At 40.2% G+C, this 12,811-nt stretch overlaps 1 protein-coding gene across 4 annotated transcripts in view; it reads left to right on the top strand.

Moving 5' to 3' along the window:
• DISC1 (DISC1 scaffold protein) overlaps positions 1 to 12,811 on the top strand; it is a 178,981-nt gene that overhangs the window by 127,377 nt on the left and 38,793 nt on the right. The window contains exon 11 of one of the 4 annotated variants that reach the window (XR_013181411.1): positions 10,427 to 10,507. The exons of the other annotated variants lie outside the window; for them this stretch is intronic. The gene's annotated coding sequence lies outside the window, so the exon portion shown is untranslated. The remainder of the gene's footprint in view (positions 1 to 10,426; positions 10,508 to 12,811) is intronic. 4 annotated transcript variants of the gene reach the window in all.

Here is a 12,811-nt window from a genome sequence, read left to right as displayed (position 1 = left end):
TTTCCTGTATCCCCCTTTGGATACTGGAAGGTTGCAATGAGGTCTCTGTACAACCTTTTCTTTTCCAGGCTGAAGAGACAAAACTCCTTCAGCCTGTGTTCATAGGGGAGGTGCTTCCATCCTCTTAGCAATGTTGTGGCCTCCTCTGGACTTGCTCCAACAGTTCTGTGTTGTCTTATGTTGGGGGCACCAGTGCTGGATGCAAGACTCCAGGTGGAGGGTCTCACAAGTGCAAGTACAGTGGTGGGATCACCTTCCTTGACCTGCTGGCCACATTCCTTTGGATGCAGATCGGGATTTCCTTGGTTTTCTGGGCTGCAAGCGCACATTGCCAACTCATGTTGAGTTGTTCATCAACCATCACCCCAAAATCTTTGTTGGAAGGGCTGTTCTTGGTCCCTTCTCTGCCCAGCCTGTAGGTGTGCCTGGGATTGCCCCCACCCATGTGTGAGACCTTGCACTATGCTTGGTTGAACTTCATAGGTTTGCATGGGCCCACCTCTCCAGCCAGTCCAGGTCCCTCTGGATGCCATCCCAGCCCTGCAGTGCATTAACAGAACCACAAGGCTTGGTTTCTTCAATGAACTTGGTGAGGGAGCACTCCATCCCACCATCAGCATCGCTGACAGAGATGCTGAACAGTGCCAGCCCCAGTAGTGACCCCAAGGGACCCACTCTGAATTCCTCATGGGGGAGGGTGCATGCAGCTGTCATCTGCAGGCTGCTGGGTACAGAATGTCCAATCTTGGGCAGAAGCCCAAGCAGCCTGAGAGCTGCTCTCTCTTTGCCAAAAAGATCCCAAAGGGATCTTCTATTAACTATCCTGGCACGTCCAGAGGACATTTAATCTGTTCAGTGTTTTAGGAAAAAATGAGAATCTTCATTTCATTTCAGCCATTGCAGTGAACAGAGTACACTTACAAGAGGCTGAGATTTGCCCTTAAATACAGTTCAACCACACAGCTGTCACTTTGGTCTGGAGCTGCTTGATCTGAAATAGTTGTGGTTCCCAGCTTGAATTCCCATCAGGGTACCCCAAGTACATTGTTGCCTCTGTGCTTTTTGTAAGAAGTTGTTTCCTGAAATAGACTTTTCTGGACAGTGAAGGATTTTATTTTCTCTGTTGTCCATCTGGTTCCTTCATCCACATCTGGAATGCTATGATTACCCAATCCACAGCAACAAAGATAATTTAAGTCTTAAAAAGACAGCAGAAGCTTGTGGAAAGGATTTATAGCTTATTAGGGTGCCTGTATATTTTTTCTCTGTGTAAAGAACGTTTGCAGTATTGTGTCATGTCTAAGAGTGAAATTGCCCTCAGGGAAAATTAAAATCCATCACAAAAATGTACTTGAGAGTAGCATTGTTTTCCTAGAAATCACTGCAAATGCAAGAAGCACTATCGGTAAATAGTGAAGCTGCAGATCCATTTCTTGGGCAGTTTAGGGCAAAAGAACAAATATTCCTCAAATAATTGACAAAGCAGGATAGTGATTTTTATTTTTGTTTTGTAAGTGGGATGTGGTTTATCTGTGTGGCCTTGCCCATGCCCAGTAGAAAGCAGATTACACTAACACCTCTCAGAACTGATGAAGTCTTAAGACAGTGCACATCAAATAGAGGAAATCCAGTGTCATTTAATGCTTTTGTTGCCAATTCCTTAACTAAGGAGGGTGGAAGATAAAAGGTTAATCAAAAGTGATTCTTACTAGACTACATGGTGATTTTTATGGCAGGGAGACAGAAGCCGTGACCTGAGGGTTTCGTTTCATTCCCCTTCATTTTGTGTGTCTCCCCACTCCTCCTTGCACTGTGCAAGCTCGGCAGGTCTGTTGTGCCATCTGAACCTGGTGAGCCATTGCATTCCTGGCTGGCTGCAGCCGAGGGCTGGCATGGCCATGAGCTCGGGGCAGTGGGGCAGGAGGTGGCACTGTTCACTCTCTGCTGGCCTCCAGTGTGCTTCTGGATAAGAACCTCCATGAACCAGAGATTCCTGTTTTTCAAGGAAGGCATGACAGAAAAAGTTGAGGAGAGCTCCTTAAAGCACAGAGAATGGATTTTAGTAAATTGTGAAGAAGCCCAGCAGGAAGAGGTGACAACCTCATATGGCAGGAGTTGTGTGTCAGAGTTCTGTGAAATGACCATACTGGCCCCCAGCTATCAATTTGACCGGTTCGGCTGGCCAATACTTCTTACAGATCATCTGATATGGTGGGAGAACAAGTGCTCAAAGCTCTGATAAAAAATAATTATGAAAACATAAATATGTTAGTGCTTTTCAAAGAATTGTAGCTATCCAAATGTCATGGAACTTCTCACAAAAAATATATTTTGACCAAAGATGCAATGCCAGAAATCAAAGTAGGCAGCTGTATTTTCCTATGCTGACATGCTCCATTTTGCTTTAGTGAAGCAAGACTGGCTTCCTGCTGCTGATTGCAGTCGTGTGCCCTGTTTAAATATCTTCTGGGGAAGACCAAGGAGAATGAAGTTATTAAAAATCTGCGTTTCTCTGGGTTCATTTAAAATGAATCATTATTAAGCAATTGTGCCTCACAACTTTTTAGAAAGTGAGTATTTAATTGCTGCTATTCAAATGCATTTTCTTAGGGTATGATTCCCCTTTGGACATCTTTTCTCTTAGGTAATTTAGTTTTAAAAATGCTGAAAATGGGAATAATGCACAATTAAGAATAAGAGTTGCGCCACTCATTAGGAAGATGATGGACTGAGAGAATCATGTTAAACACAGAGGAAGCAGAGATAGGCTTTATCTCCCCACTCTTATTTACCCTGACCCTTTGTGGATGCACTTAGAAGTCTGACACAAATTCAGGTACATTTGTGGATCGGTGTATGTTAAAAGAAAACTTGTAATTGATATTTCAGTGTGGATATAGAAAGGCAGGAGGACAGAAAAATATTGTCCTTTTTTTTTCTTCTTCAGGACAAAATATTTGAGAGTTTCTCTGCCTCTTAATTGGTTATAAAAAGTGGTGGAAGAAACATTAGCCGTGAAGAACCCAATAGAAAAGAACAGCAAACTGAAAAGAACAGTTGTAGTTGAAATTAGGAAAGAAAACAAATCATAAGCTGATTTGAAAAAAATTGGAGAATTCAAATTCAGCTGAATAGTCCTTTAAAAGAGAGAATTTTTCTCATAGTAGATCCTATTGAATCTTTCAGTGACACATTGCTTCATTGCCTCTGCAAATTCATTTGTGCTTGTAATCTAAGGGTCTTAAGGCTAATCTAAGCTTTCCTGTGCTACTGAGTAGGTATACAATAAGCAGTCAATTGATTTGTGTTATTCTACCTAGTTTCAGAAGCACTTATTATACCAAATATCTTTTACTTTTCTGGGCACTCTAGCTCATCTCTCTTTATTGCTGAGTTGTCATGCAGTAGTAAGCATCTTATAGTGCTTACTCTCCAAAATACGACTTTCATTTGTTTGTATTCTGACAACATATTCATTTTATTTCAATTTACGTATGCTTTCTGATCTTTCATGTGTTACTGTCTTCCATATAAAGCATTTTTCACCCAGCTGAGTATTCAGTCCTTGCCAGCTATTTATAATTCACTAAAAGCCCATTTTCTGTTTCACACATCAGTTTGCATTGCAGCTAGGGTGGAATCTGTTATGTATTTGTGTCCTGTTTTCTCACTTAAGCAAATCCTTTCATTCTCACCACTTCCCACCAGGAGGTTACAGCTATTTAGCTGGTCATGCACATGGACACAAAAGTATTTTGTGGAGGTACTCAACTCAAAACATCCAGATTTGTTTCCCAGAATCTCTTCTTTTATACCTTTCTAACTGGTCCTGTACATAACCCAGCAATTTCTTCAGGCCTTGTGAGGAGTTTTGCTTGGTTCAGCCCCTATAGATCCATTAGGCTGCAGCCTAATAAATTGAAAAATTATAAATATTAATGATGAAATACCCCTCTGTGTCTCAGCTCTAGCCATCTTCTTGTGTGAGGAATGACCATTTTTATACAGTTGACTATAAAGCCTGTCCATTGAATTACTTCTGTTGTGTCATCTGAAATCCCATTATTTGATTGAAGGTAAAATAATTTTGAAGTTGGCTAACAGTTATTTCAAATATCTTTCTGCAGAGAATAATGATGTGGGGTTTTTTTAGCATTTACAGAATAAGCAGCCTTTCAAGGCAGTTACACTAAAATTTTATAAGCTTAACCACAAAATGTTCCAAGGAATAAATCCTATGATCATCTTTGGCCAGGCAGAGGTATATACTGTGCTGACTTGATGGCTTGATAAGACTGACCTAAACTGACTGAAGGATCTAGACCAATTAACAGACTTGACCAGAATAATATCCATTGGCCCTTCCATTCATTTTTAGGTGGCACCTTCTGACTTTATCTGGCTCATGAGGTAGAGCTTCATTAGGATACCTCTTTTCCTGTTGTGTCTGCATTCTTCTGTTCCAGCAGTTTATCCAAAGATGCTGTGTGGGCTCTGAAGTTCGTTAAGTTCATTAACTGCTTCCATATTTGTCTGTGTGTGCATACATGTATGTTTGTCTGCCCTAAAAGTAAATAGTCCTACAAGCTGTTGCTGAGAATGCCTTGCCTTAATTTGCTGCGGGCCTCCTTTCATTATTAAGCTGTGATTTTTTTAGTCTCTGGCTGTGGTTTGGTACATGCTGGGTTTGTTTTCGTGGAGGAAATGGAGAATCTTTTGTCCATTAGTTGCATTTTTTTATAAGCAATGTATTCTATGTTAAATTCACACATCCTCCACATCTTCCTCATACTCACCTGTTCTTTTAATTTGGATGGGAAAGAAAGTGTCTCTGTAGGGTTTTGAGGATTTCCACACCTCCTGGGAGTTAATTTTGCCCCTTCTTTAGAACAGGTCAATAGTGCTTATCAGGCATCAGGGTCACTGGCATCAGGCTACACTGCTGTGAGTTGAGGCATTCTGGTTTCTCCCAGAAGTGAAACCAGACATCTTTTCAGAGGCACTTAGCTGAAAAGAGGATTTCCTAGAATTGTAATCATACCCCTTCTGTTTTCACCCAAAATACTGTACTTTGGAGCTGTGCTAATTGACCTGATGTTCTGGTTTTAGATTCATGGTAGTAACCCTCAGAGCTAATTTACACAACGTGCTTTGAACTGAACTTGGTAATGCAAATATAATGTCCTATTAGCAAACTGTGAATGGTTCCTACTGGGATTTGTACAATGATTCTGAGTTCATTATTACTGTCATTCAATAGTGTGGATGAGTAGAGGAAAAATAATTAAACAAAGTAGTACTTTAAATCCCAGAAGGAATGTAAAATCAACAAAGTTGAAAACCCAGAAGTCTTAACTTGTGTTTAATATATACACTCTGTGGAAAGGAAGGGGGAAGCAAGAGTGTGTGTTAAATACTCAGCGTAGCTGCCCAGCCTAATTGGATGGAAAAATCGATACCCAGTGAATAATGTATTTTCCCCAAATGATTCTGTATTTCTCCAAATTTTAGACTGATAATGTTACATGGAAAATGGCTTAAGAAGTATTTTCGTCTAATCCTCCTTTAAATATAAGTCATCTTCCAAAAGTGTTGCTTGGGGATTTAGCTGTGTGACTCCTGCTGATATCCCTGGAAGTTTCACGGCTAAAATGCACAAACAGTGCTTTGAAAAAGCCTCTTGCAATCCAACACTGTGGAAGCATTTGCTGTGTGAGCATTTCTCATTTCTACAACTTGACCTGGTGTTAGCAGCAAAATCTATGGTGGACCTTAAAGCTGGGAAAATGTTGAATGTTCCTCAATTTTGCCTAAACATGCAGACTGGTACAAGTCCACTTCTATTAGATGGTGGGCAATTTGTCCCAACGTGTAACATTGAATTGTGAGGGAAGACGATGGAAAACCCACTCTAATTGTTCAACTGACATATTAGTCAGTCAGCCAGGCAAAGAGGCAGCAGCTCAATCGAAAAATTATTCTCCACTGTGGTGAACTGTACCACTTGGCTCTACTCTCACACTTGAACTGAGTGCCCTAGGAAGTTGGCTGTAATCTGCTCATCTGCTGCAGAGCAGTAGAGTTTCCCTTGGGCTCAGTTCTTCAGCAGCACCTTTCAACCTGCTCTTCATCACGACTTTTTTTCCCTGTTTGACTCCCTCCACTTCTCTTTTCTCCAGTGGTTTCTGGGCAGACTGTCTCTCTTAAGCTGTTAACTGTCCAATAATTAGACTGGATACCTGAGCAGGAAACCTGAGTCATCTTCTCTATTTTCAGGCTGTGAGGCTCATAGAAAATTTCATTCCTTAGGTGTCACAGCCCAGGTTTGTTCTGGTCCAGCCAGTGTACAATTCCATCTGCCTGTCCACCTTTCCCATGAAGGAGTGGTGAGAAATGGATGGGTGTTGTCTGTAGAGCTGATTAGTTTGTCCTGAGTGTTCAAAAGAAGTTACTGCTGCACTTGCACCTTAGTGAGAAGGTTAAGAGAGGAGGCATAATTCTAATCCTAATGTTGGACTTTTTGGAATAGCCTCATAATGCTGTTCTTGCTGCAGGTTTTGAGATGTTCTGAAGATACAGACCTTGGTTTTTGCCAGAGTTGGATTTCTGCCCCATGTCTTCAAAACTTAGGAAATTAAAATTTTTCTTTTCAAGGTGACACTTGAAAAATAATTTAGGTCATGAAGATTACATCATCTAAGCATGTGAGCATCAAATCATACCTAAAGAACATTTGGTATTAGAAAATGTTCAATTATTATAGAAGAGTCTGCATCAGCTATTGGGAAGTTGTTTCAACATCACCAGAATGACCAGTAAAGTGTCCACAAACTGCTGTCTCAGGAATCCTTACTAGCTCGTACTTAAAAGTTTTCTTTTCTGGAAGTGGCTTAAACACTGCAAGTTTGGTACAGAGAGCAAAACCAGAAGTAAAATTCCCTGTGGTATTGAATGATTTACAGCTTAAGTGAAAGAGCAAAGCTGACAAAATCTGAAAAAGAGGAATTTGAAAGGCAGAGTAGAAACCAAAAAAAAGAATGGAGGAGAAAATTACACAAACAGCATTGGCTTAGGAGTCAGGAAGGGAGACAGCTTGGGTCATATGGCGAATAAAATGTATCAGAAAAAAAATCATAGTCAAAAGTCAAGAAAGGGTGTCAGTTTCAACAAAAATTGCTATTATCAGGGAATTTTTTTTAAAAGGCCACTGCATTAGAGCATTCTGCTGGTTTGAAGAATGAGTTCACTCATCCTACTTACAATATAGCAGTGCAGAGACTCAATATGAAGGGCAGGACCTTTAATTTCTTTCCTTTACGGACATTACAGAAACAGAGGTCTTAGGGTTTAATTCAAACAAAATATTTTCTATTGATGCTGAAACGGTCTGCTTCAATCTAGAAAGAGATTTTGAATAGTAATAAGGCTGCTTTTTTCATCATCTTTCTAAGTTAAATATGAATTCTGTCTTAAAAAACAAAAACAAAACCAAAAAGCTACTGGGAGCTCAAATATTTTATGGTTTATCCAGATAAGGGGAAGATGTAGATTTTTACCTGGCTCTGGTGACCAAAGAGGGTATTAAGGAAAAAAAGATAAGAAAGAGAGGGTAGATCAGTGAAGATTACATGGTAATATGAAATATGCTGGCGTTTGTCTTCCATTGGAATGTCATTGGAATCCCTTTTTCATTATGCAGTGTAAATTGCTGTTTACAACTAATTCATAAAGTGCACTTTATCACCCTATGTGAAATCTTATGCCTTTGTTGTGACCACATTAGCTTAGAGATATTAAAGCTGTTGTTTTCAAGAGCTCTGCTGCAGTAGAGTTTTGCACTAGGAAGTTAATAAGAAAACTAGCAAAGAATTTACAGTGTGTAGTATATGGTAGAGATAACTCATGCTATTAATGTATAAAATATTGTAAGATCCAAACTATGTCTTTTGACCATCCTGGCCGGGAGCAGTGTCTTATTCATATACATCTAGTTCCCGATAACATTGGGGGTTTTTTAACGTAAGAATAGAAGCTTCCAGGGCGATAATCGCTGGCTTCCCTGGGTTGCTGGGACCACTCAAGAGTGATTATTGCCTGATACTGACTTCCCCGAAGTCTTCTGACAACATCTACACACCTGGACTGAACCACTGTCTACCTCTGCACATGTATAGCCACTGTTATGCCTGTGAAGAGACACAAAGAACATTCGGTCATCTCTGCCTCGGGCAGAATAAACTGTATAAGAACTCGCTGTGCGAGGCAGCATTTGTGAACAGGGGGAGACTCTGACATGCAGAGGTCAGATCAGCATTTGTGACCAGGGGGAGACTCTGACATGCAGAGGTCAGATCCGTGTGTTCACCCAGCGTCGATCCCGGGCTCGACGCTGACCCTTGGCTGTGGTGGTTTCAACGACCGAACTTCGGTCTCGCGGACAAATTAAAAAATCTTTGCTAAATTTTCTTATAAGTTTGGCTCTTCATTTGATCATTTATAACGCAGTGTAAACAACATTTTGAAGTCAGCCAATTAAATTAATTGTCCTGTCTTGAAAGCAGTTGAAAAAAACATCTGTCCACTCAACAGTGTGCTCTTGTGTCTGTGACTCTGCCCTTTTGGGTGCTCAGGATTAGCAGAAGCACTTAGTGCACCTACATCCTTGTAGGAACATCTGTTTTGCTCAGTTGCAGTAATTCTCCCACTTACATTGTGTAAATCTCTGCCCCAGCTTTGTGTGTAAGGAGCAGAGAGGCTTTTAAGGCATCACTGAATGTTCATGGTCAAAAGCATCATGTTTACATTGATATGTCAGGCATGGCCAAACATTGCTTGTGGGTTTAATGAAACTCATATGCTGTTATGTGCAGGTTGCATAATGTCAGGAGGAAGCAGCTAGGGCAAAGATTATTAGGGATTAAGGAAAGCGATATATTAAAGCTCTCTTCTCCCTGAAATGGCTGCAGAACAGGCTCTGCTCAACCTCTCTGCTGAGCAGCTTCACATTTTTTCTTGTTTGGAAGCCCTGTAATTGCATCGCAGAAAGGGTGACTGGTACAGCCAACAGTGGTCAAATAGTTTACAATGAGTTTCTGAAAACTTCCATGTATGTGGGACACTGCTTCTCTGTATCATGGTAGCATTGTCAGCTATTTTCTAAAAAAGAAATTGCTGCTTCTCTGAAGTTTCAAGACCTATTCTAGATCCTTGGAGATAACAGCAGCACAAAAAACATAAGCTAGTGCTATTTGCAGGTATCGTTTGTAAGCCTTGGTGCAGGAAGTCCCTGCTTTATTTGATGTGATTTCAAGGTTGTTAAAAATAGCTTGGAATTCTGAATATTCTTTCTTATCACTGTTGCAATTTGTATTACTTCTAACCTTCAGTATATACCTTTAAGCTCTACTTTGCTTTCTTTAAAATTATCTGAAGGACTGATGTCTTAGTAGAAATTTGTTCTACTGAGAAGGTAACTGTTTGTGATTTTCCTTTGTCAGTAAGAGCATTGGCTTTTCACTTATTTTTTCACTTATTTTTTCACTTTTTTTTCACTTTTTTTGTTACTTTTCAAAGCTCTTATGCTTGTATGCTGCTCTCCCTTTAATCTCTTTTAGTAACCAGATTCTACAGCAACATTTGGGGGCAAATTCCATTTTTCTATTTTTTTTTTCTGTGTTGCAATGATGTGGTTTTCTTCTATAAAGAAGTTTTGAACACAGTTTCTCGAATAATTAATTGTATTTGTTGAAGTAAAAATATATTTTATCCTCTGACTTAGAGCTGTCTCTCTCTGTAGGTGCCTGGGTTCTTGCTAATTTGTATGGCCTGACTAGCAAGCATGTTGAGATAGGAAAAGAATAATCAGCAGCATTAAGACTAGCATGAAATTTTGCAAAGTCCTTTTAGAAAAAAAATTCTGGAGGGTTTAGAGTGATTGAGAAAAATCTTTGCTCATCTTTCCTTTGTGACCTTCAATTAAAAAGCCAAAGTGGGGTAGTAATTTAATATAATTTTTTAGTTGCAATTTAGGTAGTAAAGCACTAGGTGTAAGACTGCATACATGGAAGTTCAGCAGAACAGCTGCCTGAAACCAGCTCCTGTGTCTTTTAGAAGCCTTGATGTTGTTGAATGGCTGTGACATGTCCTGTGGTCTATGGATCATCCATATTAGCTGTAAAGTATCCTCTTAAGTCAAAAATTGAATTTGATTTCACTTGTTTTATAGTTTGTCTGTCAGACAAAAATGTTTGACCTGTTCCTGCCTTTCATAACATAGGCATTACGTGTTGTCAGTAATTGTCATGGAGCTTAGCCTGTGCATAAAGCCTTAATTGTTCTCTGTTGTTTGTCTTGGATAGCTGTAGAAAGGGCTCATTCTGGGTCTTTTTATCTTATCTAACAGTGTTAAAATAAATCTTACTTCCAGGAAAAACTTGTGGCAATTCAAGTAACGAGTTTGAACTCTTCTGGTGCCTTTGCACATGTTGAGTCTGGTTGCCTTGTTCGGGTGAGTAATGATTTCCAGATGATGTCTTGTGACTGCTGACAATCTACAGAGGACAAGCTGGACACATGGCTCTCCTTGATGTTCAGGCTTTGCTTTGTGTGGAGAAAGGAAAAAAGGAAATTTTTTTTTGTTGTTGGAGCAGGGAGGTTGAACAGATGGTCAGCAGAGGATTGAAGTAATAGGTGGTAAACAGGCAGAGAGGAGAGCCAGGTAAGAGAAAGTGTAAGCAGATTGCTCTCTGGTACCTCTGCCTTCCCCTTCATTCCTCCCCAGTTGCTAAGTAAAGAATGCAAGAGAGATAAGAATAGAAAGTGAAAGGAAATTTTCTCATGGGTTTTGGAAAAGAGATGATACTTTCAATACTAAAGTAGTTAGTAAGTTGTCTAACAAAGTGTAAACAATGATTCTGGCACCTGCAGAGAAGCAAGGAAAACAGGATGGTCCTATCCATGTGATGGAATGGGAGAGGAAAATTCAACCTTCACTTTCCCATAGAAGAGTTCAGGAGCCTTCATCCCCTGAGGGTGTTATCGGTGAAGATCTCCAGCATTCTTCCAGAAGTGGTACTATACAGTCACTCTGGAGCTAGAAATTGCACATGAATCCATGTCCTATCTAATTTTAAATAAAGTTTAAAAATAAAGTTAACTGTCTGCAATGGAGAAAACCTTTCTGGGGCAAGTTGGCTTATTTATGTCAGCAGTGTAAAACAGAGAGAGCGTTTCGTTTGAGCACAGATTTCCCTGAAGTGAGAATGTAGGAACAGTTTTCTCCCTGGTTTTCTGCAGCCAATTTAAAATTCCATTTAGTGCACTCCAATCATTTGTAGCTTTTGAATCATTTGTGGAAAAGTAACCAAACCTGTGATAGGGGATCTGCACCTAGCCTGTGGTTACTACAGAGGTGGTGCATGCAGGGCAGAAGTTGGGAGGCCAGGAGGCTGCTTCCAGACCTGGGGCTGCACAGGTGGGTGGTCCGGTGGGTGCTCTGTGCTTTGTGACTCTCCCTACTCTTTACATAGTCTCTTAAAGTATCAAGGCCAATCTTTTTTCATGTTATTATGAGCTCTGGTGACTGCTGGGCCTACTGCCCCTTCAGTTTAGAATCAGTATGCTTGCTTTGATACTGTGTAATAAAACAGTGCGTAAAATTTCAGCTTTTTTTTTTTTTAAGGTAAATTATTTACTGAAAGTAATTTGCCTCCTTCTACCTGCTGTCTCCCACATGGAGCATGGAAGGAGTCCCTGTGTCAGGTTTGACAGATTTTTCTGAAATTTGAAGGAAACTCAGAAACCATGTGAAAGTATGGTAATTCTCTTGAATGTAGGCAATTTAATCATCACAGAACTTGAAGGGTCACCTGTCTCTTTGGATGAGAAGTGCTGCATGCAACAAAGAAGGTTCAAGAGGCAGATTCTGGGAATGTCTGTTTCTCAAATGTACCTTTTTATGCAGGGTGGTTTTCCCCTGCTCCTTGTCGCCTCTGCAAACCTTTTATGCCTTGCTCAAAGACAGAATTGTCAGTTGTTATAGGCAGAGCTGCTGGCACCTCCTGTCATTTCTCTTTGTAAGATCTATTTTCTGTTTTTTACTTCTTTGTCAAACTTCTGTTCATTCTGAGATTTTCCATAACTTATATCTGCTCTGACATCTAACTTGAGAGCAGAATGTGGCTTCTCTGTTAAAATCAGTATCTTCTGTATGCTATCTATGTTTGGTTGTAATTTTTTGCATCAAAGGTAAGGTGCCACTTGCCTTATTGCATCCTCAAAATCATTGTTGCACCAAGGTCTACAAATTAGGCCATCTGTAAATATGCTGAGAACTTTGACACAAGCAGAAGGAGCATTTTCTTTGCCTGCTTCTACAATGTGTAAAATAATGCCATCTTTCCAAATGACCTGGAAAAACTTGGCCTTTATGTGATCTCCTAAAGAGAGGAAGCTGTTTCTCCTGGCCTTGCAGTGCCCACCCATTCCCAGCATGTCTGGAGGATAGACTAGGCTTCCTCCTGTTCAGGATGTGCCAAGGTGCTAGGGAGAAATGGAACAGTAGACACTCTGTAATCCACAGCTCCAAGGGGAACTTCCTGAGGAAAGTGAGTTGTTCACACTGTTTCAGTCTTTTCCTGTTTCAGTGCAGCATTAGGACCAAAATGCTATGCTGTCCTGTGTTGTGCCAATTTTGTATTTCTCTATTACTCTTCATAGATTTTTATTACTTCCCATATTTTTCCAGAGTTAGAGAGTATAAAGTGGAAATATCCTACAAGATTTTAAATGTGAGAGTGAGCCAAATGTTTTA

The sequence above is a fragment of the Agelaius phoeniceus genome, chromosome 3 (genome assembly GCF_051311805.1).
Source record: "Agelaius phoeniceus isolate bAgePho1 chromosome 3, bAgePho1.hap1, whole genome shotgun sequence".
Lineage (NCBI taxonomy): Eukaryota > Metazoa > Chordata > Aves > Passeriformes > Icteridae > Agelaius > Agelaius phoeniceus.
Note: the sequence above shows the minus strand (reverse complement) of the source record. Positions and strands in the feature narration are given on the sequence as shown.